The sequence below is a fragment of the Neopsephotus bourkii genome, unplaced genomic scaffold (assembly GCF_033783945.1).
Source record: "Neopsephotus bourkii isolate Nb327-2 ecotype Australia unplaced genomic scaffold, CSIRO-AGI_Nbou_v1 NB_1658, whole genome shotgun sequence".
Lineage (NCBI taxonomy): Eukaryota > Metazoa > Chordata > Aves > Psittaciformes > Psittacidae > Neopsephotus > Neopsephotus bourkii.
Window position 1 is genome coordinate 412,060 of NW_026902132.1, and position 10,020 is coordinate 422,079.

Genomic DNA, 10,020 nt, shown 5'->3' on the forward strand with positions numbered 1-10,020 from the left:
TGTAGGGTCACAGTTTATCAACCGTCTTCTACTGATTTTCTAATATTTAAAATTCAAGAATCCCATTTCATTCAGGCAATGCAACAGGAAAATCCTACTGGACTTCTGGTTCTTGGCTGAAGATGCATAACAAATGTGATCTTTCCTCTCCTTCCTCTTTCAAATGAGGTAGTTGGTCATCCAATTTGCAGGGGAAGAAAGCCAGGTGATGGTAGACACCATTATTGTATGATGTATGTTTGTATAAAAGCTTTTTATTTTCCCCTTTCTTTAATTTCCATGAATTGCATTTTATTCCCTCCCTTTGTTTTAAACTAAGTAGCAAATTTTCTGTATGTTTTACCACTGTTTTATGAAAAGTCTGCAGTTCATACCTGTGATGCATGATATATGATATTGCCACAGGAAAAGTAGCTAGTGTTGTTACAGACCTTCATCTTAATTATGAAAATTTTTAATTTAAATGTAAGACTGAGCATACAAAATACAGTACTAAGCCATCTGTTAGTTTTCCATCTGGGCTCATTTGCAAAATATTCTCTGTTTCCCCCCTAAACACTATTTATAATCTTCCTTGGAAAACAAATATGACTAATCTATGGCACACTAAAGATAGCTATTTGCATGCAGCTTTTAATAGAAGCGGCTATATGGTTCAAAGTAGTAACAAAATATACTTATCTTGTTTTGCATGCAGGTGTAAAAGCTCACACGACTTCAAAATGTGTACCAAAAAAAAAAATCTTCCTATTATACTGTTTTTAACTAGCAAAAAGTGAAAATCCTCAAAATGTCTGATTTCAAGGGAAATTTACAGATGAGGATGAACAGTTAGCATCTTGAAGTCTCAGACCAGAGTTTTTGCAATGATTCAGAAGTAGCTTGTGTTTCTGGCTTGCTCAGTTTGAAATGTCCCCAGAGGCCTACTTTATGAAGATGAGAACTCAGGTCATTATAAAGTTTCTTGAGCTGAGTATCTCAAAATTTGGGTAATCACTAGTCATTTGGTCCAAATCTGTATTCCCCAGACCAGTAGAAGTATGGATAATGGATCTGGCTGTACTTTGAAGCAGCATGCATGGAAGATGTATGCATGGGCCTGATTCCCTGCCACACTCCAAAACCTCATATGGGGCACTACCAGTGTAATCCAGATGATGGGCAATGTGCTGCTGTCACATCCTATTTTTCTCTGTCCACTTAGCACTGCAGACAGGTGAAGGCCTTATTCCTTGCTGGTTACTCCTTAATTACTCCTTTACACCTTTGAGCCAGGTATCATGAAGGCCCTTCTTAGGTCATCCTATTACATCACCTTTGGTCAAACTCTATTTGAGAGTTTACAGAGTAGAAAGCAAGGATGGACTTATTTCAAGGGCATAATGATTTGAAGGGCAACTATTCAGTAATATCTTACTCCCCTCTTCATCTCTTCATTTTTCAGTGGATTGAAAAATGCTGTCAGACTCGCTTGGTTATAATCCTTCACTAAAGGGCAAAGGCTGATTTCTCCTCACGCAAAGTTCTAAACAAGTTCCTTGCACCATCACGTGGAGTCTTTTGGCAGGGGGGACTAAAACTAGAACAATTGTGTTCTAGAAAATGCATTTTAATAGTCTGGAATAAGTTGCCAAGCTCCCTCACATTGCCCCTTGTCCTCGTTTTAGCTGGGATAGAGTTAATTTTCTTCATAGTAGCTGGTGCAGTGCTGTGTTTTGGCTTTAGTCTGAGAACAATGCTGAGAACACACAAATATTTCAGTTATTGCTAAGTAATGCTTACCTTGATCAAGGGCTCTTCAGTCTCTCATGCTCTGCCTGTGAGAAGGGGCACAAGAAGCCAAGAGGAAGCTGGTTAGGATACCTGACCCAGATTAGGCAAAGGGTATTCCACAGTACGTCATGCCATGCCCAGTATGTAAACTGGGGGGAGTCACCCGGAAGGCTCAGATAGCTGCTTGGGTTGGGGTGGGTATCAGTCAGTGGGTGGCAAACCATTGTGTTGTGGTGCACAATACAGGAAGCAGTGGGCTGCTGTATGATACTTAGCTGCCAGCTGTGTTTAAACCATGATGCTCCTTCGGGCAGCCACATCACATCTCATCCCTATTGCCTGTCTGTGTTCCTGCAATCCATCTGATATGTTTTGACTTATCCGCAACAAAGACTGTCTGGTTTTCTTTCCTCTCACATTTTCAGTAACATCTGGCATACCAGCACTGTTGCAAGCTGAAGTTTTCAGCTGCCATTACAACACAACCCTCTCCTCTACCCCAAATCTGACGAAAGTGTGGTCTCTGGCTATTGATTGTGAAATAGACCACACTTGAAAAGGTGAAATGTCCTATATGCGTAATCCTTAATATAGCACCTGCAAGATCTGAATACTCTATACAGCTAGCAAGTTTTTATTTTATGCTAACAGCAACAAAATGACACCCCAAAATACCAAGTATCTTTTTAATTTCTGTCAAAGATGAAAAAGCTGCCTTACAGTGTTGTATACATTTACAATGAAACAGAAAATCAGAACAGATGTAGGAGATGCAAAAGAGAGATAACATACTGAGTTCAAATGACTATAATATAAACATTAGTAGCTATTTACTAATGATTTAATTAACTTTCTCCACCACCACCACCTCAATTTCAGTTCTTTCAGTAGCACATGACAACTGTAGTGTGCATTTTGAAAACACTCCCCCTGCAAATGTTTGCTTACTTAGGGCTAGAGGTGGCTCAGGAGCTGAGGAACACTGTGTGGCACAAGGTAGGTAAAGATACCTTGCTCCACAGGTAAGGCTGAGCAATGTGACACTGAAATGGACCTCAGTCAGACTCTGGGCTATGTGGTGTCTCTCTTCAAAGGCTTTCAGAGCCCCTTCTCTACAGGGGAGCTTTGGTTCCTGTTGGCTGCTGTGCTGCTGTAGATTGCCCTGCCCTTTGCTCAGTCACCCTTTTCTGCTTGTGTGACAGCTGCAGTCACTCTCACCACTTCAGACTGGGACCACTGAAAGGCATCACCTTGCGGCACCTTGTCTGAACCAGCTGTGGAGGCTGCTTCATGGAGAGACCTGTGTTGCTCAGTGGGACTCAGCCAGCACAGAAGTAGTAAATGCATATGTAGTTAATCCTTTTCCTGAAGCCTCTCCTCTTAGTTTACAAATAGAAAAACATGAAAAAAGACTGTTCAGCAACACATTGGTAGTGGAGCTTACTCTTGACATGACAAAAGTCCTCTTCCTGAGCCAGCATCAGTACTTATCCTTCCCTCATAAGTCAATGGAGGTATCAGAAGTCCAGTCACTGTTCTCCGCTGCACGTTTTCTGCATCTGGGATGCAGGCAGGAGAAAAGTACCTATCTACCTTTTGCACTTGCAAAAATAATTTTATGATAGGGAAGAGAAGGGAAGGGGAAGGAGAAGGGGAAAGGGAAGCAAGGGGAAAGCAAAAGGAAAGGAGGAAAGGAAAGGGGGAAAGGAAAGAGAAAGGGAAGGGGAAAAGGGAAAAGGAAAGGGAAAGGGAAAGGGAAAGGGAAAGGGAAAGGGAAAGGGAAAGGGAAAGGGAAAGGGAAAGGGAAAGGGAAAGGGAAAGGGAAAGAGAAAAGGAAGGGGAAAAGGGAAAAGGAAAGGGAAAGGGAAAAGTAAGGAAAGGGGAAAGGGAAGGGGAGGGGGGAAAGGAAGGGGAAGAGGAAGAAAAATGGGAAGGGGGAGGGAAAATGAAAAGGAAAGGGAAAGGGAGAGGGAGGGGAAAGGAAGGGGAAGGGAAAGGAAAGAGGAAAAGAAAGGAAAGGGGGAGGGAAAAAGTAAAGGAAAGGGAAAGGGAGAGGGAGAGGGAAGAGAAAAGGAGGGGGAGGAGAAAGAAATCTCTGTTTTCCATTTGTTGTCCCAGAGGAAAATTTTCCCTGCAAGAAAGTCTTGGGTCTAATTTAACACTGTAGATGTGAGCACTCCTGGCTGGGATAGTATGAGGTCAAAGGCACAAATAGCATAACTTACATTTCTCAGTAGGCCAAGACTGGTTGAATGGGTTCAATGGAAGTGATTTTGAACCCTCAACAGAAGTTATATGATTGTATTTCAGAGAGATGTAATAAAATTTACATACAACAAACATGCTGGTCAGTCCGCAGATCCATAGGCATGAGATTCAGGTTTACATGGCCCATAAGGCTGAAATTCCCACAGCAGTTATGGTTAAGTAGAAATGACCCAGTGTTCAGAAGTACTAAACACTCAAATGTTTTCATCTCTTCAGATTTGCTCTGGACTTTTGAAAATCATGTTACTCTTATTGAGAAACTATGGCATTAGATACCTGCAGATGACTTCTTTGGCAAATGGTATGTTGAGAGGTCTGCCCTCCAAGTTACTGTTATTTTATCCTCTGTGATGGTTACTGTCATGCAAATGGTTACTCCTTCTAACAGGATTTTGCAGAATCTATTCTGGAAATTTCTTCATGCTTTAAGTCGACTCTTAAATAAGTTAAAATCTTGTAAATACTCTTGTATTTAAAGCACTTTAGGAAACTGCACCTTGAAAAAAAATAATTAGAAAGAAGAATAAAAAAGTGAGATGGCAGATTCATGGAGTTATTGTTCCTTTGATCTTCCCAGGTTAAAGGAAAATCTTCCGTAGCCACATAGAAAAAATAACCCATCCATTAACAAAAAGTCCTGATTTATTATTTTCATTACAGTAGGTTTAATTTAATTTGTCATTATGTCTATTTCACATACTTTACTACTCAACACTTTTATTTTCAGTCACTTGTGTTGCTTATAAATGAACATTTGTTAGTGCCAAGTGAATCAGCAGCCCATTATTAACTTTACACAACCTGAAATGCCAGTCTCTCACTTGCTGGGTTGTATGCATATTCAGTAATCCCTGGTTAAAGAATTAAAAACTAGCTTTTCTTTTTTTTTTTTCCCCTCCTTTACGCTTTTGCAAAACAGGAGTACTTTGTTGTTTCTGAAGAACATTATGCAGGTGGTGACCACGCATTTTAATGCCATTCCATTTGGAATTTAATCTTGAAATAATTTGAATAGTGGTTTAAATAATGACTCTCTGAACCTGCTATAGGTGGTCTGGTGGTATCCAAGCTTAGTGGTAAAGAACACATGCAGTTATTTTCCTTTGAAATTAAAGACAGCAGATATTTGACAGGGACTTCTTTAAAAACACCACAGTGGTATGCATGTCAAAAATTTTTCACAGATATGGTGGCCAGCAATGGTCAATACTGTTGAGACAGTTAAGAACCTGTAAGAACAGGCTTGCATATACAGGTTGTAAATCTTCATGCCAAAATCAAGACCCAGTCTTTAAGAGGCTTTCTTATATTCCCCTCCAGAATATTTCCACATTCATCTCAGCCACTTCATAGTATTCAGTATACGAAATCAATGGCAGGTTTGAGAACACTTGTAAACCTGGCAGATGTTTCAGTTGCAGAGCTGGCATTTACGGAGATGCATTGCTGGGGAGCAAAGCAGAACAATTTTTATCCTTCAGAGTGCAAGGAAGAATTGTGAAGTCTGTCTATATCCATCATCCATATCCTTATTAATTAAAAACTATCCTATACTAGTCATTACCACTAAATAGCATCTTCATCATCATGAGGCAGTACTAAGAAAACACCACATGGCATAATCTAGGACTGCTGTGCGGTCTTCCTTCTCGGGAATCACAAAATCTATCAGTAATGACAATTTTTCTTTGAGAAAGGCAGAGCAAATTAAGTGTCAGCATCCTCTTCACTCTGATCACTTTAGGCACAGTCTCTGCCATTTGATCAGTGGCATGTCGATGAGAAAATGAACATGAGCCAGCAGCAGTGTGCACTTGCAGCCCAGAAAGCCAACCGTATCCTGGGCTGCATCAAAAGGAGTGTGACCAGCAGGTCGAAGGAGGTGATCCTGCCCCTTTACTCTGATCTCATGAGACCTCACTTGGAGTACTGTGTGCAGTTCTGGTGTCCTCAACATAAAAAGGACATGGAACTGTTGGAACAAGTCCAGAGGAGGGCCACAAGAATGATCAGTGGACTGGAGCACCTCCCATATGAAGATAGGCTGAGAAAGTTGGGGCTGTTCAGCCTGGAGAAGAGAAGGCTGCGTGGAGACCTCATAGCAGCCTTCCAGTATCTGAAGGGGGCCTCTAAGGATGCTGGGGAGGGACTCTTCATTAGGGACTGTAGTGATAGGACAAGGGGTAACGGGTTAAAACTTAAACAGGAGAAAGTTAGATTGGATATAAGGAGGAAATTCGTTCCTGTTAGGGTGGTGAGGCACTGGAATAGGTTGTCCAGGGAGGTTGCAAATGCTCCATCCTCGGCAGTGTTCAAGGCCAGGTTGGACGAGGCCTTGGATGGCATGATTTAGTGCGAGGTGTCCCTGCCCATGGCAGGGGGGTTGGAACTTGATGATCTTAACATCCTTTCCAACCCTAACTATTCTATGATTCTATGTGTGTAACAGGATATGGAATTAGGTGGGACAATTCATCTCTGGTTCAAAGAGCAAGAAGATAGGTGTTCCCCCGCCAGCGTGTATTCGCTCAAGCCTCCTGAAAGATAAGTCTGTGTATAGACCCTAGCTAGTAGAAGTACTACACAGACAAATGACACAGGTTAAGTATTATGAGGGCAGAAGCATGTTAGTTGTGTTCATCAGTACCCTAAAAACCAGGACATTCTCTGAGGAGATTGACTGCAATTGAATTCTATTCCCTCTGACACAGTGAATCACTTCCTCTTTTATTACAGCAGACACCCTGAAGTTTCAGCTGGTCTCCTTTCTAAACAATACTCAGAGGATGGGTCCCAAACACATAATGTGTGAACCATTTTGAGAGGATGAAAACAATCTGAAAACAATCTCAGTGTTGTCAAGATATATCACGATCAGACTGCTTTTTTCCTCCGTCTGACCATGCTAGGTGCCCAGTCAGGTTTCCCGCAGTACTTCGCTGTACATTTCAGTTTCCTGCTCTGGCTTTTTATTGAACCATCATTTGCCTCCCACATATGTTTCTGGATGGGCAGTGGGCAGAGCAGACTGACATGGGGGGTTTAGCACTGTTTTTCTGAGTGGTTACCTAATGACACAGAGGTGCCATCTCACCACCTCCTTTGTCAGTACAGGAGCTCACTGCTCTGGAAACATCTGTTCCAGGAGAGCTTATGGTAGGAGCTGGAATAGTTTCTTGTCCTTCAGACTGCCTGCAAAGACACATCACGGAGCTGCATGCCCCTGGGCATGAATCTTCTTCACACCTTGGTTAGCATTTTCTCTCCAGAGCAATTTAGCTACAGACTGTCACCTGTCTTGTTGAGACATTTCATTTAAAAAGACCCATTCATGTGTTGCCTGTCATGAACAATGAAAATGCTGCTGCTGCTGGAAAGCCTCATGTACAAGACAGGATAGTGAACCCAAAGTAACCGCCACAATCCATCTGAATGAACCATGACAAGTTGCTCCTGGATCTCAGAGCAGATAGTAGGTCATGTTGCCATCAAGGAAACAACGCTTGGCATGTTCAGCTACTGCCATACCACTTCAGAAGCAGAGAAGGTGATACAGATTTGTTTTGGAACCTCAAACTTTTGTGGACAAAGGCAAAAACTAACCATAGTTTTCTACTAGCATAAGAAAAAAGTCATGTTAACATGGTTCAGAGGACCCAAAATTCATTGCAGTCCTGCAGAGTTATACCTAGAAAGCTCCACCAACGTTGTGGATTTGCAGCTTAATGCCAATGGGATTAATGCAGTGCTCAGTCAGTGCCCATGTGCTTGATAACATGCAGAAACAAATGGAGTTTACACCTTCAAGTCAGCAGTATGGTTTTAAGAGATTTTGTGGCCATGAAGGTTCATTTCCCAGGAGATGGAGAACCAGCACAATACAGCCTGAGTCTGATTTTTTAAAGAAAGAATGACTCATTTGTTTGGGTCATGCTTTATTTAAAAAAGAAGGACTGCATTCCGTACTGCCCATTCTCAAAAGGGACAAATACGCCCTGCACTCCGTTCTGGTAGATCTGATGCAGACACAAGTTATTCCTTGAACAGAAGTCCTCACAAGCATTGTACAGGTGTACCTCTCCAGGAATGGCTAGGCAGCACTCTTGCCTTGCTCCCCAGAATCTGTGTTTTTCCAAAAACCACTTGATTAGAGAGACAAAACCAGGAAAGCCAGACTTTGCAGTCTGTTGTTTATTCAGTCAGATTGATGCTCAGTACAAACAGCTCTGAGCTCCATAGGCTACGGTAAGATTTTTTCTTCACTGATGGCTACAGTAAATCCAGTCATCCTGCTGAAGCTACCTGGAGCTATCCCAGGTTGAGAAAACCAGAGATAGACCACACCTATCCTAGTGAACTTGGCCAGTTTGAGGAAGGGATGGGGATTCTTTTCATACAGCTGTGTGTAAAGATAGTATGTCTCAGATAATGGTGATATAATTGCTACAGAGAGCTACCTGCCTCCCTGATCTGAGTATTTTCATATTTTTTATTATGTCTCCTGTACCATCATTATTGGACGGAATAGTGCACCCAAAGCCCCAGATAACTCTCCTAGGACTTGTAGAGGTGAAATGTTGAGTGATAGTATTTTTGAGAACACAAAAATTGTCTTGGGAAGAGAAATCTGCATTGATGGGAGATCACTTTCCCAGTGTGCAATTCCACTAAAGAAGGGAGTAACAGTAAGTTACCTCCTAGGCTGCCATTCCAGAACCCCCTCATCATCCCAAGTCCTTGGTGTTCTCTGTTTGAGGCAGAAACAGAAAAAAAGTGCAGATATGACCGTGGGAGAATATACTCTTTCAAATAGCTGTTAATGCTGCTTTCAGCTTTGAAAACTTCTTTCCCAAGACACATCTCCACCTTGAAGAGATCACTGTTCCCAGGCTGACATTAAAGGCCAGAGGGTCATTGCACCAAGAGGACTTCAAGCAGCATGACTGATGTTGGCTGTAAACTGGCAGCAGAGAAGACCTGCTCCAGAGCTACTGCTGAGCCACAGGGTGTGCTTAAAGGGTTCAGAATCAGGCCCTTGTTCACTCAGTGAGGCAAGTAGCTGCAGACTCTTGAGAGAAGGGGGAAGGATTTATCTCAGAGATTTGCAGCTTAGTCATTGTGGGGTTTCTTTTTAGATGGAGACTGCCCTCACCTGCCTTCTAGTGCAAAACTGCATGAGTGACAATCAAAGTCAGGCTGATTCCTGGCTTTTGGGAGCACAAGACAGGGCAGTAGATGGCCACAGGAGCATAGCAGAAGAAATTTGGACCTTGTCTTTATTCCTCTCTGCAAAAGATGCAGGACTGAGGTTCCCTCCAGCCACCTCCTGATGCTGCAGCATTCACCCCACCTCACTTGCTTGGCAAGACACTGGGGACAAAGCCAAACAGCAGCACGTTTTCTCATCCTATCACCTCTCTGGGAGTTTTACCTCACACTAGAAGGGTCTGTCCTTTCTTTCCCCTTCACTCCTTCTTTAGCAAGGTTTTTTTCACTTTAATCTCTCACATTTTCCCTTGGCTCTAGTTCTGAAAATTACTCTTCTCCCCATCAGAACCTGAGCCTGTATTTAACAGCTGCTTTACATTAATATGCTTGTATTAAAATGTTCTATGTTGTAACATTCTGATTTATCTATAGATCTTTATTTTTGGAAACCATTGCTTTTTAGAGCTTTCTAATTTATATAGCCATTTGTTTTGGCTGTCAAAACATTTTTAATTTTAATTACTGTGTATCATGCTTCTGGATATGAAACTGTCAGATAAATCTGAGTATCTGCATAAACATGTGGGGAACTGCATGTGTTATCACTCAACAATTGCTAGTGGGCAGTTAGCAAACTTGTCTGGGATCTGTGTTCAGCTGCTGCAAGACAACAGTGATAGGAGGAACTACTGATTGGTTGTCAAACCACGTGCAGTTATAGAATCTTAGAATCATAGAATAGTTAGGGTTGGAAAGGACCTTAAGATCATC

General features: G+C 42.1%; 2 long non-coding RNA genes across 2 annotated transcripts; one reads left to right on the forward strand and one right to left on the reverse strand.

The window, feature by feature from the left end:
* Nucleotides 1–2,090: 2,090 nt before the first annotated feature.
* On the forward strand, nt 2,091–9,662 carry LOC133223952 (uncharacterized). Its single transcript, XR_009728745.1, has 2 exons — nt 2,091–2,333; nt 9,177–9,662. It is a non-coding gene; the product is annotated as an uncharacterized LOC133223952 (long non-coding RNA).
* Nucleotides 2,597–5,807, reverse strand: LOC133223953 (uncharacterized). Its single transcript, XR_009728746.1, has 2 exons — nt 4,645–5,807; nt 2,597–3,374 (listed from the first exon to the last, which is right to left on the reverse strand). It is a non-coding gene; the product is annotated as an uncharacterized LOC133223953 (long non-coding RNA).
* Nucleotides 9,663–10,020: the final 358 nt, after the last annotated feature.